This window comes from Melanaphis sacchari, unplaced genomic scaffold (assembly GCF_002803265.2).
Source record: "Melanaphis sacchari strain LSU unplaced genomic scaffold, SCAv2.0 Contig50_pilon_pilon, whole genome shotgun sequence".
NCBI lineage: Eukaryota > Metazoa > Arthropoda > Insecta > Hemiptera > Aphididae > Melanaphis > Melanaphis sacchari.
In genome coordinates, this window is record NW_020271344.1 from 846,159 (window position 1) to 862,746 (window position 16,588).

Sequence of the window (16,588 nt, forward strand, 5' to 3'; positions counted from 1 at the left end):
TGTATTAAGATCTTTGTCGTTGGAAAAGTCACAAAATAAGACTAGTGGATTGTGACTTGTGAGTATATCATGGTATACATAACCAAAATAGAAAAACTTTGATAAGAGTTTTAAAATTTCCACTCAAAAATAATATTATATTTAATTTTTAAACTTTATTTTCGAATTTCTAAACATGATAATTGTTGAAGCTTAAATAATAGTATATTATATACGGTTTGTTTTAATCATCGTATTACAATAACAGAATAAATTTAATTTATTTTATGTTTCAATGAAATAATATGTTATACTGTAAATATAAATAAACGTCTGCATATTAATAAATACATTTATGTTCTGAGGATTTTCGTCTTACAAATTATTATTTAATCGTTTCAATGTATTATACTGGATCGATTGCATGTCTATGAAATACCTAAACGACTTCAATAATAATACCTAATAAAAGAGTTCAACAGCATCACACCCAGATAATTTGGACTATCCGTAAACCAAGTAATAAATCTTTAATACGATCATAGTATTCATAGTATTATAGTAATATATTGTTGCGGGCGGCGAGAATAATTTAGAAATTTCGTCTTAAGATCCAAACGCTACTACCGCGCCTAAAGCGTTCAATCCCATTGCGATATTTTCACATAAAGCTTGTATGATTATCAGTTTAATGAGATTAAATCGTGTTCCGTATAATTATCACATATAAATTATATATTATTATTTTTATTATTATCATTATAAAATGTGTAATATACTAATGTATACAATATAGGTCAGTGGTATCTGTACCTGCACGTTTTCACCGATTTTAATTAAATCCTTAATAATGTCCACCGTTATAGATATAACAAAATCTACAGTTGTGTAATTTTCAAATGAGAGAAGAACTTAGATATTCTCTTAAGTGTAATTTTAATAATATAATTATATTAATAATATTATGATAATAATATAATGAATAATGTAATAATTTAATACTTATACTTTTATTAGCTAAAATTAAAAACACAATGTATACCATTATACTATTTACATTTTTTTGTTTATTTCAGTTATAATAATTTATTCAAAATCTTATAATTACACACTTTTTGCATGGATTTTTTATCGATATATTAATATAAGGAACAAAAATATAGTCATTTCAAGTTCAAAATTTGATTAAATTTATTATAATGTTAGCTTGTACCTAAACCATATTTCTGGTTATCTATTTCTCAAATTTGTGTCACTGTATGAAAAATTAAAAATTTTAAGGAGACTAGAAATTCATTAAGTATTTTTTAAATTATTAAAACCTATTTATTTGAAGGTCATAAATATTTTTGGGCCTAAGGCGAATTCTGACTGATTAAGAAATAAATATATTTCGACGTCATCGAAACCGCTATAGAAATCACATTAATAAATTTAGTATATTATGTATGGATAAAAAAAAAATTGAATTCGGCCGATAGGCTCGGGAAAAAAGAGAATAACTTCACTTAACCTTTACATCACATTGATTTACTCCGAATTCATATACTATGTTATACGCACATTATGTAGATTTAAAAAAATACGCCTATATACATATATATGTTATATGTGTATAATAATATATTGGTGTATAAAACTATGTTTATATATATCCGATACCGATTTCAAGACGTGACTTTCAAAAATAATACTTAACTTATAATAATATCGTATAATTAATGGATTATATACGCCAACTAGCTTAATAATTTATTAATTTCTAATACATTTTCTTTTTTCTTAAGTTGCTATATTATTTTAGTAAACTATTTAAGAATATTATTTCTTCATTATTGCAACCACTAAATATTGTGTTAATTTTATCGTTTCTTGTAATTTTTGGAACTTGACAAATTATCAGTACTTAGTTTATAATATGTGTATTTTAGATTTATTGTGTTTTTAAAAAAAAAACTAACTACGTGCTGAAAAATACTAAGTGTTGTTTAATCAAAGTACGAGAATAGTAAAAAATAAAATAAAAAAATACTCAGATATACAATTGATCAAATACATTTACGAATATTTATGACCTAATTTTTTGCGTAGGAATGAATAATATTATTAAATTTAGAATCATCTACAAATATCCATATTTTTTCATTTATCATTATTATTTAGCCATAACATTTTTTTTTTATTTTATTTTACATTTCTATTGTAAATACAATAATGTACCGCATGACAGAAAAAAATATAATATGCGTATTATAGCGTCTGTATAATTATTACTAATATTAAGTCACCAAATAGGTACATATAATTTGCATGATACTCTTAAAATAATGTAGCTGAAGGTAATATATTAATATATAAGTACGCGCGCATGTGTAATATGATTTAATATATGCGGCCGTGATAAAACAATTCGTAAGTAATTATTATAACATACAAATTTACATAACAGATTAGTAGCGAGAGTTTAATAGTGAAAGAGTATATTATAAATACTATTATAAATACTATAATACTGTTCATATTAATTATCGTGTTAATATTTTTTCAACTAAAACGCGTGTATAGTCTGACGTTCAGCATTAATTGAACCTACATCGAATCAAACGACCATATTGTCAACTAGTCACTATTAGTACAGTCTTGTAGGATATAATAAAATATAAAAAACGGACTTTTCACTGAAATGGTGATCATATCAAAATGACCATTTTAAGACTACACGTTTGATATCAGTAAATTAAAGTTGCAGATAAATACTTATAGGCTATAAGAAGCTCAAAATAAAAAAAAAAATTAAGACGTAAAAACATATACTTAATGTATCATAAAAATTTTACTTAATATACAAAAATAATAATAGAATTTTCCATGTTTCTAGCCAACTTATATTGCAATATATATCTTCCTATATTATATATAGTAAATTTACATATTTTATAAATTATATCTTATTAAAATTGAATAGACGATTTTTAATTTTTGATTTTAAAATAAAGATCAACCAGTCCAAATCACGTAAGAAAGATAATACAATACAATCGTTTTATATGATACAGATTTTGTGGATATGTTTTTAGAAAATGTACCTATATTATTTAATTGAACGACCGGCTGCAGTGTACAATTATTTTTATTAAAGATATAAATTAAAATAATATTATTCCTTGAAGTACGCCAGCCGATACGATCGGTTTAAAGCGTTTTTTAATTTGTATTTTAAATTTTATATCATTCGATTGAATATAGACATGAAAATAATTTAAATTGCCTTTGGATAATGTGTTTTTTTTCTTTAAATTAATGATTGTAAAACGATTTAAATAAATATAAAACATACTGTATAAATGTAGGTATTTGAATGTAGTTACAAAATAGGATAATTAAATGGATTTAATATTATAATAACAAAATACACATGTTACAAGAAAATATTATGTTGTGTTTATATCCTCGACTACTTACTTTTTTTAGAAATATATATATATTCTGTAAATATGAAAAAGTATAGTAATATACTTGGTTAAATTGTTAAAATAAAAGTAGGAAATGATAGGTACAGTTAAAATTTAACGATATGTTCATGAATTATTTATTTTTTTAAACAAATAACATTAAACTATCTAATGGATTTATTTTTTACGACTATAATAAGCAATAATGTTAAAGATTAAATTGGAATATTAGATCCGTTGTTTATAATACAAACGCTAATGCGTACTTAAAATATATCGAATTTTATTTGTTATACCTGATAAAAACGATAGATTGCTACTACATTATTATTTTAATATGTTTAAAATGTACCATTTAAAAAAAAATTTAAAAATTAAAAATTATTATTTTTCAAAATATAATTTTTAACTCACACAAATAGTGAATTGTACATATAAATTAACTTTATTCTTATCATAGATCATATTTTCTATAACATGAAGAATAAATTATTCTATATGAACAATAGACGAAGGTTGAAAGGTTTATCCATTATATATGTTTATGTTTGTAATCATAATGATAATAGGTATATTATGTATTATGTATAAGAATTAAAAACTGCTATAAAAACATAAAAGATTAATACTTATCACTTATACACCATTTTATATGGTAATATCTAACATATAATAGTTTTCTATTGTAGTAATTTATTTTATGATGAAACTCCATACATTATAAAATAACTTTAAAGACTTATAAATATTCGTTTGTGCAATATTATAAGACTTTTAGTAAATAATCTCATAATTTAGCTATTTTTGATTCTTAGCGAAGCGTTGAATGTATTTATTTATTTATTTATTTTTATGTGTATGTTTATCTTCACTCTTAGAACAAGTAGAATTGAATTAGTCTTTAACTTTAAGGGTAGTTTATGGTTAAAAATTGGATTTGATTGGCAATGAAATAAATTAAAAAGTAAAATATTCCCAGTACTATTAAAATAAAGTTTATGAAAAAACAGAAATTTTTACAAAAAAGTAGTTTTCAGTTGTTGATTTTTTTTTGTAATTCAAAAATAAATAATCATAGAAAAATGAAATTATCATAAAATATGTTTATTAACATTTTCTAGACATGATTTAACGTTCAAAATATTAAAATTTTTATTGTAATACTTACAATCGTATAAAATTTCCGAAAGTATTTAATTTTTTTTTCAATAAATTTAAATAAAAAATTTTAAAAAAATTAAACATTTAGTACAAGAGTTTTTCATTAGTTGATCACATTATTTTAAAATCAATACTTAAATTAAATGGTACACTGGAAGAACTTCTTAAAAAAATATTTTAGTTTATTCATTTTAATTTATCCTAATCATAATGTAGAATCGATAAAGATGCTATTTAGATTTGTATAATTTACTTATAACTCAATCCTAAATAAGAAATAGGTAAATATTTAGTTAATAAGTATTAAGTCCATTTAATTACTTATGATTCATGAGCATCTTTTTTATTGCTTATAACAAATTTAGTTATTTATGATTATAGCGAGAACTATATTATATTTATTCCAAATAGACAGTGTAGTTTTTGATGTAAAAATGTCCTGTGTCATATAAGGTTTGTGAAAAAAGCAGTTCATACTTTGTAAATAAGTGCATATTAAATGCTTGTAGTTAAAATCGAATATATTATAATAGAATTTTATCCCCCGAAAAATCGAACTCTACACTGAAAATTATTATTCTATACACAATACATACTATACACTTCTATACAGCGTCAAACAGAAAAATTTCACAAATATTATTAGGTAGATTACTAACAATGTAATAACTTTTTTCAATATTATTTATTTTTAAAAATTGAGCATAGCAATAAATATATTGGTTTTACGAGTGTATGTTTCAATTTAAATTTTAAATTTTTATGAGTTCTTGATTTACAATAGAAAAAATTATTCGATCTTAAACTTTAAGGGTAGTTTTTGACAAAAAATTTGATTTAGTTGATACTCTTAAGAAGTCAAAATTGAAAATTTTTGATATTTTTCAAAATAATAGAGGAAAATAGAAAAAGAATAAAGGAAAAACATGCATTTTTACTCAAAACCATTTTTTAACAAAGTTAGTTTTAGTTTTTCTTATTTTGTTCTAATTTAAAAACAAATATTCGTAAATACTTTTCACAAGTATTTATTTAAGTATTATTTTCTACAGATGATATTACTTTTAATATATTTTGACTCTTTTTGTTGTTTATAAAATGTTTAGAATTTTCTAGTTTTTGAACTAAATTTTAGTAACTTAGTCAAAGAACCTGAAAATCGATTACAAACTATAAAGTCTGAAGCTTAAATTTTGACAAAATTGAATATAGAAGGATAAATTAACAATTTCTCACCAAACTTTTTCTGCTATAACTAAAATCAAAATCTAATTTATTATATTTCATTATAGGTGTATAGTTGATAAAAATATAAATACAAAATTTCTCCAACAAAACGCATTTTTATTATTTATGTCGTGTACTAGATAATATGACGAATGAACAGCAAATACACTTATTAAATAAAAGAGAGCGAAATAGAAATCGTCTATATAGATATATAGTTAAGAATGTGACTCTAGTCATATTCAGATGCAACTCGCATCTCATTAATGAAATTAAAAGATACTTATTGTTATTATGAATTTTAATTTTTTAGTATACAATTATAGAAATTTATCAAATTATATAAAATGTATTTGTAAATATTTTGGCTCTTGGCATCATTGTATTTATTCTTGTGTTCGTGAACATATTCATGTTGGCCATCCCTGGTCTAGTAATATCAATCTGTAGAGACCCATTTTGATCAAAAACCACACTTTAATAAACATGATATAATATAGTATTGTTAGTTCTATATTACGTTTCTGAAACGTTTATTTTTGAGAGCATATTGGAAAGTTAATCCAAAATAAAATACGCAATAAACGTGCTGTTTTCTTAAAGAGACGTGTAATAAATGACACTGATCGAGGCCATTTCGACGAGACCAGGAGTACATGCAAATATATAAGAATTTATGTTATGTGTGAGGTGTACGCGTGTGCACACATCTTATTTCACCGACAAAGCTATTATAAATTAGAATAGCCTAGTTTTACACTCGAGTAAAGGTGTATTTATTTTTATCCTAAATACTTTTCTGACATTTAAACTTGAACAATTATTTAGAAAAACGTTTACCGTTATAGTTTTTTAAATCCTTATCTACAGTTACAACTCCGGGTGTTTCTTACATAAAATATAGTATTATATAATGCAAAAGCTGTTTATTTCTCACTTGCGATGAATAACATAATATTATTTTGACGCTTTGCATTCATATTATTAATCAAATCATTAAACTAGGATAAATTTTGTGGACTTCGTAATCTGGAAAAAAACAATCTAATTAAATTATCACATTTTAACTACTCGTGTAATATAACCAACAAACTATTACAAATATTATAATTATAATTAATAAGTTACTTAAAAAATCTATTCATTTTTTATCCTAGTTTTTTAGTTAGTTGCTATTTTACTAACGAAAATTAAAAATTGAAAACAAATAACAAGTACGTATACGTAAATACACAACCATGATAAATCATTTTAATTTATGTATACTATATTATACATTGTAATATTGTACATAGTTCCGTATAAAAAAACCTCAATTGCATATTTCTCGTATATTAACAATAATTACTGCATATAATTTCTGTTCTCAGATTTATTTATCTTTTGGTTTAATGCGTTTTAAAATTAAATTAGGTATATATTATAAATGTTTTATGTCTTCATATACAACGAAACGATTCTTGGTGCACCACAGCAGACTGCAATTTAATACTGCAACTATTATTTACAAGACACTTGATTTGAAAGATATATCAAAATAATATTAGTATAATTAATTCTTCGATAAAAATAATTCAAGCATTGTAAATTATAGTGATATAGCCGTTATGCTAATGATCACAAAAGTACATATTAGGTGCGTATTACCTACTATTAATACCGTCGTAATACTAGTATTTATAATCAACAGTATTTAAATATATGCATTATAATCGGATTATGAACCAAGTGCACGTAATATATCCCCAGCATTACAGTGTTCATTCATCCATTGTGCTTATAGCGTATTACTATTTTTACTACAGGTACCTATCATACGCGTCGAAGTACCTGTATCTAATTTATGAAATATCGTCAATTATTTAGACAACAATTTTAATGGTTCTCTGCTATATTATTGTTATTACTGTTGTTGTTACTATATTTTATATGCGTTTTATAAGTGGATAATGCACTGCAATAGGTACCTACAGCTAACCCATAAACTATAAATGTATAAATCAATTCAGTATCGCCAACGAACATATACTCATTGGCTATTACCTACTATTATCATATAAAATAATATTATAATTATAGATATTGCATACATTTATACATATACAATGTATTATATACGCATGAGCGCATGACCGGAGGGAATATATATAGGCATAAGACTATGTGAATGATTTTATAGCTCACCCTCTCACCATACAAACACAACCATGGAATATCAATATTTGCCAAACTATTTTTTTCACCTACTTTATTTACTTATATAAATACATCATTTTTTATTATCAGATTTTTCGATAAACATGGTTGTTACAAAATTAAAATTTATGAAACCATATGTTCAAAAATATTTAGCAAGCATCATATCCTTTTTTTTATTACCAAATTGGTGTGAACGAAAATGTAGTATTATAAAAGGTAAAAATACACTAAAATTAATGAATTTTATTTTCATAAAAATTAAAAAGATAAAATATTGAAATAAAATATAATATTTTACTAGATTATACAAAGTACAAAGTGTAAGTTAAAAACATTAATGTCAGTAAGATATGTTTAGTAAATTCATTTTTTTATCAATATCTTGTTATTCCGGGTTACTATTGCACAATAAATTGTAAATTTATTTTTTTATTTATGAATTATGTAATTTAAATAGTTTAGTAATATAATATTGATAAATTATATACCACTAATTTGAAGGTAAGTCATTTATATTTTGCAGAGAGACGATCGATCGATAATCATATTTTGACATGCACATTTAATTCACACATATAAAATGCGAAGGCATTTAATTTTCATTTAATTTTTTTAACTCACGTCATATCTTGGCATACGATTAACTTGATTTAAATGTGTAGTAGATGAACAACATTTTAAGAACTGATTAAGTTCCTGACTAGGCCGCCCGAAAAAATAGCCTCATGAAGTCATATTACGTAATATAATACATTTTCAGATTTTTGAATTTTTGAATTTAAATGTGTAAATAAAATGGTAAAAATAAAAATATATATTTTATTTTATTTTAAAACGAATAACATTAGTTAAATTTGTATCAGTCTTTCCTATATTTTCGTTTACTAAAAGTAGATAAATACTATATAAAAAAAACCTTTTGGTTTGTAATTCATTTTTTTTTTTTTTTGAACGTAGAAAAAAATATATTTTTCAATCTGTACAGAAAATAATGTGTAATAAATATAAATAATAGAAAAAAAAATGGTAATTAATTGACAATATTTTGTGTATATGGAAGATAAAACCTGATAAAAGATAAATCAGATTAAAACCCCAGAGACTTATGTTATGACTGTTAGTATGTACATCATTTTTATTTTAGATGATGCCGTCACGCATCTATTCCGTCGGGCAATTATTATTTGTGATTATCGATCAATAAATATCATAATATCTAGCCCCAATCAATTTAAATTTAATTAAAACGTGGAAATTTAAATAGTATTGTTAATAATATACTTATTTTATCGATGTTGTTCAGTAAATGGTAGTTTTATTTTTAACTAAAAATAATAAGATAGAATATCTTCATAAAAATTTCAAACAACTCTTCTCTAATTTAATATATTATATTAATATATATCTAGTGAAACCTGTACAAGACGTAAAATATCTTTAAAAAAATAATAAAACATTGAGTTACTTCCATATTAACTGACGTTATCAATATTTCTCTTTTTTTTAAAATCCGTAATATATATCTTTTGGGATCATTATAGAAATAATATATTAATGAATAATGTTTTTATTTATTAAGTTAACCTATGGTTTTCCTTACATTTATTCTTACTACAGACCCTTTTGTGATAGTATTAATAGAATAATGGATCTTAATCTTACATCAAAATTAAAGGGTTGTACGAGTATAAATTTAAATATTGTAATGTATTATTAATTATTATTTATTTCATGCAATGTATAAAAAGTTTATATTTATATAGATGCTCTAATATACCGTATAATACTTAGTATTATTTTTATGTTTTATCTTGATAAGTACCTAAGTAATAAAATGAAATGTATATATTTATCGTGATAGTGAATTGTAAAACAAATAAAATCTGGTTTCCAGAGTTATATAAATACATATTTTTATTATCTATTTATGTATAAATCACCATTATCTTTCATTTTTTCCCTTGTGTGTTTTTTTTTGTTAAATCAAGCTATGAAAATACATAATACTCCTTATTGAAATCGCTGCGTTACAATTTTACACCACTATGATTTCATCAGGAACTTTTTTGACTTATCCTCGTTACATCGATAAACAATATAATTTATGATATTTAAACTAAATCAAGAATGAATTTTCATTGTATGATCTATTCATGTGACATTATGAGTTTCTTGATGAATTATTACCTTGAATATTATATAATAAATAATTTCTATTGAACACTACATTATTTAATTATAATAGAATAAGTTAATATTTATGATTTTCTTATAAAGATTCAAGGGTTTATAATTATTTTTTTTAACTTTCGTGAATAATTGAAAACGTCATTGTGGCGTTATTAATTTATATAAATAAATATATATATATATATATATATAAGTAATAAGTATATATATTTATTATAATATTACAATAAATATATTGTATTAATATTTGTATTACACTTATATATTTAGAGTAAAAATGTTATTTATAGACAATCATTGGAGAAATAAACTAGATAGATTAAAAATTTAATTTTATCATGGCCGTTTGAAGTATTCTTATAAGGATTTCCAGATGTGTATTTACACTATATGGTTCACTATCTTAATCGAAAATGCATACTAATAAATACATCGTTATTAAAAAATATCGTTTGAAAACTTATTATAATTGAAGCTAAATATTTAAGAATACCTTCTGAGATTTATTAAAAACTAATGAGGAACTCTCTGTATCACATTTTTATAATTTAAGTATGAATATTAAAAATATTTTTAATAACAAAATATTTTACAAATTTTCGCAATTTTATCTAAATATACATAAAAATAAAACATTATAATGTTTAACTTAAGCTGAATTTTATTTTAAATTTCAATATTAAAAACTTATTAATTATTAGTAATCTGGTATTTAATTTCTAAACTTTTTGCTTAAGTAAAAAGTTGTTTTTTACGTTAACGAGTATATAAAATAAACTTAAAAATGATCTAAGTTTATAATATAAATAGCTAATACCTAAAATGAATCTAAAAAATGTCATTGCATATGATTAATTTCATAATATACTTTAAAACTTTAGTACCCACGAATAATGTTATTGAATTATAATGAAATAATAATCATTATTATTCAACGTTTAAAATATGTAATTTCGTTCAAATTTAAACTTTCAATATCTACAAAAAAATAATTGTTATTGTTTATTTTTGAATTTTATAGTTCCATCATGAATTAATTTTAAGAAACATAATTCTTATTTTTATCAATACTACAAAACTATGAATACTGTAAATGTTTACTGTAAATTTTTCACATTTTCAATACTACCTTTAAATTACAATCCATATAGTATTCAAAATTTTGAATAATCCAATAGCACGAGAAATATATTATGATCATAAAAATTTTCATATTTTAATAATTGGTCATAAAATAATAGCATACATTTGTCTACTTTTTGTATTCTATAACTTTGAATAGAACTATAAAAATAATTCAATTTTAATTTTAATTTTTATAACCAACACAATGTGGTAATTCATAAAATAAAATTAATATTTATAATGGTCATGAGTATTAGTATAAATAAAATATATTTAATGTTCATATTCAAATTTATATTTACATAATTTCATTTTGTATCTGCGCATTAGTACATTTCGCAAATTAATTACATTTTATATTACTATTTATGAAATATGTGCCAATATAAATTGGTTCTTTTAGATAATTAATATTATAAAATCTAATATTATTTAATTCAAGGCTTGCATTTAAAAAAAAAATGTTTTACGTTATTTACAATTAAAACATTATTCAACTTTTGCGTTTATCGTTATTCAGAATTAAAATTTTTAATATATTTTATAAATTATAACTATTAAATAATTGGAAATTAATTATTTTATTTAATGATATACTATATATTTAACGTTTTACGTTATGTTTTTTTTATGATACATCATATATTTTGTTAATCGTTATGTTTCGTTTTGTGTTATTTAACTATTTATGTTTATCATTTTCCATTATAATTACGTTACAAATCTCAATCGTTTTTTGTCAAATATAACATAATAATCATAACGTTATTATAACGTTTGCAAACCCTGATTTAATTATTAAAATGAGTATGTACATCGCAATAACACATGAATTATGTTATAGTTAAATTACTGTTATGTATTTATAAAGCCGTGAAAGTATTCAACAAATTGCGTACAACACTTTACAACTATATAAGTATTAAGTGCCTACAGCAGCAGTACTATCTGTAGATTTCCCATTTAGCTATTAGACATTTGTTATGAATTCTATATCAGTTTAATAAAATAAATAAATTACAAGCTAGTAAAACATGATTAATAGTAACATTAAAATAAAAAATATGCTTTAATTCCAATTTTGAAGGTAATTTTCTATAGAAAATACAAATTTATGACTTGTGAGTACAGCTAGAATTAGTGGGAAAAGAATAAAAATTTTAATAAACTATTAACAAATATTAAAATACTCATAATTTGCTTAAGATTTAAATATTAAAAAAATTACGAGGGTCCTAGATAATTTTCTTATATTTAAATTTCATATTATATAATTTCTCTCTAAAATTAAAAATAACAAAGTAAGACAGATATTTTTTAACGTAAAATTTTATATACGTTAATGATACATAAAAAACATTAAAAACATCCTCATAAAAGTTTATGACACATAGTATTTATACATTTAATTATCAGACATTCCATAGAAAAAAATATCCTACTCCAAATATGTGTAATTTTATTAATGTGTTATAAATTTTCGCAGCCATTTATGTTTTCTAAAATAAATAATACAAACTCTCCATTTTACCTATATCTTAGTGCGGTATATATACGACTAATATTTAATTTTCGAATCAAATAATTATAATTTATATAATTTTGTAATTTAATAAGCGCTATGGATTAAAAAAAAAAAAAAACAGTTCAAACAAGTTGATAAAAATCTGTACACAATATGACGCAGTTGATTATAGATGAGACATCAATTTATTTTTTATTTTTGTGATCGTAAATTATAATAAGTACAAGGTAATAGGTAGGCCACTATATCTAATAAATCGATGGAATATGCGACTATTATACTCATAAATATAATATTTTTACTACTTATTAATATTCTTAATGTTTATTTGATAAATTTATAAAGTATAATTATTTTTAAATGTCATAAAACATTGAAAATACGTGTTATATAAGCATCATCAAAAAAAATAATAAGCAATAAATCTAAAACAATATTATTCAAACTAAAACTTTTTATTTAATGCTGACAATTTAACAACCTAACGCCTTATATTTTTGTTTTAATCACATGTACTTGATAGGTATTAATAATTTTTAAGGCCTGTTTACCATTTAAAATATACATGTTTATATATTTATGCTCTTTTCCATAATAAAATCTGTAGTATAATATTAATTAAAATATGATATCATTATAAAATTAGTTTATTGATTTTTACAATATGTTTGTCTATAAAAATTTCTTACCATTTGGAATTTTATTAGCATACTATTAGTATACTATTTTGTAATAAGTATGTATATTTTTTTATAGTTATTAATTTCAAATAAACAATAATATATACTCTTCAGAACTTCAATTGTATCTTTAGATACTTGCTATCCATTCTAACCAGACAGTTCTTATACAAAACAGCTAAACTACTCCAGATATATGATGAGTAAAATCTGTCACTTTACATTAATACCTAACTGTGTTGAGCAATGTATTTGGGTGTGTGGATGGTAAAGCTGCAGACCTTATCCATTAAAATTTCAGCATTAAAATATAAAGCAAAATATTTCTTAATCACGTAGCGGTAGCACATTTAATAAGACGAAAGATATAGTTGTTGGGGAGGATCGAGGGAGGGGTGTACTGGACAGTGGCTTGCCCACTTTTCTCATGGTGCCTCCCGGCTACGGATTTGACCTTGCTTAGTCTGATTTGTATATAATAGTGACAAAACTATCATAATGAAAAAAAAAAAATGATTTATATTAAACTGAACTCCATTAGTTAAATTGAGTTGAATCCTTTAATATTTCTGACTTTTTTTTTTGGTCATAATACAACATTATAAACGTAAACACAACTAAACAAGTAATACGGGCATTTTGATCAAACTTCTTTTCATAGAATCAATTTTAATATTTTAACTTTTGAATCATAATTGAAAATAATATGACTGAGATGGCTAATTTCTGATAAAAATAAAACTTTTATACTATGAGAATTTATTTTTATAGTCGTTATTAATATTTACGTTTCACGGTTATCCTTTATGTTTACGGATTTGATGACTCTTTTCAAAAATACTGAACCAATGTTTGAGTATACGTAGTTGTAAATATTTTTTTTAATATTAATATTAAGTAAAATGTTTGTTGATTAATTAATTATTTCCAATTAATTAAAAATATCTTTATTTTCATTGTGGGATATATCATCTTATTAAATAAAATATGTGGCTTTAACTTCTACATTCATATTTAAATTTATGAGATTGAACATTCATTTACAAATTATTAATGTTATGACAGTACATACAATGCAGATTATCTCACAGTGATATTCACCTAACATAATAAAACGTATTTCAAAAAAATTGTAGGTTATGACGTTTGCCAGTCAGCATTTAGTAGATTGAAATACTTAATTTTATAAATATAAGGAAATCAATCCATATATGCTTGTGCAATAATATTCCTAGTCGCACAAAAATGAATAATTGAATGGTCAATTGAATTAAATAGATAAACCACTGATCATTCAATCATATTGTTTATAATGTGATTTATGTTATCTAGAATGTTTACTATTTAAGGTAAATACTTTGATTCTAAAATCTGAATCATAATTAAAATATTTGAAATTTTAATTTGCAATTTTGTAAATAACATTGATATAAAACAGAATTAAAAATTTATTTTGGTTGATAATTTTTTGATTAATGCCTGTCACTTTAGATAAATAATAATTACATATTTTAATATTAGACAGTGTATAAACGTACAAGATATACTGTACGTCAGTATACACTATATAATTATTATTCGATCTGCAGTAAACGTATGCTGTATTATTTTAAATTCTAAGAAGAATTATGTGTAGGTGTGTGTTTTTAATGCCTGAAGACCCTTTTTAGAATAAAAAAAAACACATAAGTTCTCAATGTAAATAACTTTATTGGTAGGAGTGTTAATCTAGATGAGAAATTTTGGGGTCAAAAGTAAAGTATTCAAAGTTATTTTTTTAATAGCTATAAGAAATTATAAGAGAAAACTCTTGTCAATATTGATTTTAATGTCATTTTCATCATATAAATAAAAAATGACCAATACACAACACCATAAAAAATAAAAAACTTTTATTTGTTATGAAAATTTAAAATAACAGAAATACCTATCTAAGCGAAAATTATTAATTTATACATTTATACTGCTTGTGCATGCATGCTGTAGGATACACGTAAATAGTAATACACCATGTCCGTGTCAAAGCGTGTTTGCCAGTAAGTAGGACTTAAACGCAATCGCATGTTTATTTTTTGCTTTTATAGGATTTACTTTTAGATAAACTAAAAATTAATTTAACGGTCATTAAAATGAAATAAAAGTGTTAATGCAAATTCTGTACATCTAGAAATTATTTTGATTTTAAATCAATATAATTTCATAATTTACTATCAAACTAAATTGGATATGTTATTTTTTCAAATTCGATTAATATGGTGTTAACCTAAATTTTATCTGGTTATGGTTATTACTTATTCGTTTGAGTTTCACGTCACTGGCGCGTGCTACTGATTACGTGTGTTCGTTTGGGTGCAAAACCTTGTATTTTTTAGAATGCATGTTTCTCCTTACCATATTGATTTAATATTTATTGAAATATATCTATAAATATAAACTTACAATAACAAAAAATGGATTAATGACAATTATTATAGTATTGTACATTTATAAACATACAATGTGATTAAAATATCATTAACATATTTTTTATAACTATTAAAACAATTTTTATTATAATATTTAAACAAATACCTAAAATCATTAAATTACTATTCTTATAGAAAGTTAATTTGTTGAATTATTTACCTTACGAATACTAATCAAATAAAATTGTTTTAACAAACTCATTTAAAATATCTTATGCAAATTATATAAGATAATAATATATATATATATATAAATATAAACATTGTAAAAACATATTTACATAAAGTAAGATATTTTGGGGTGAGTTTGACCCATTAACCTATGTGTGCCACTGGCATGTTGTTAGGTTGGGTTAGAAGTAGATCAGTTAAGTTAATATATACACATATTCACGCTTCATAAATATATCGTTAATTAGTTATATTATAGAAGCATTTAAAATGTAGATAAACAGAGGGTTGATGTGGGGTTATTTTTAACCTTTACCATTTTTGCTCTCTTATAAACTTTAAATATTTATAAATTATAACTAATTAAAAATGTTTTTACGAATAAAAATAATATTAATATCCTAAAAACTTTAA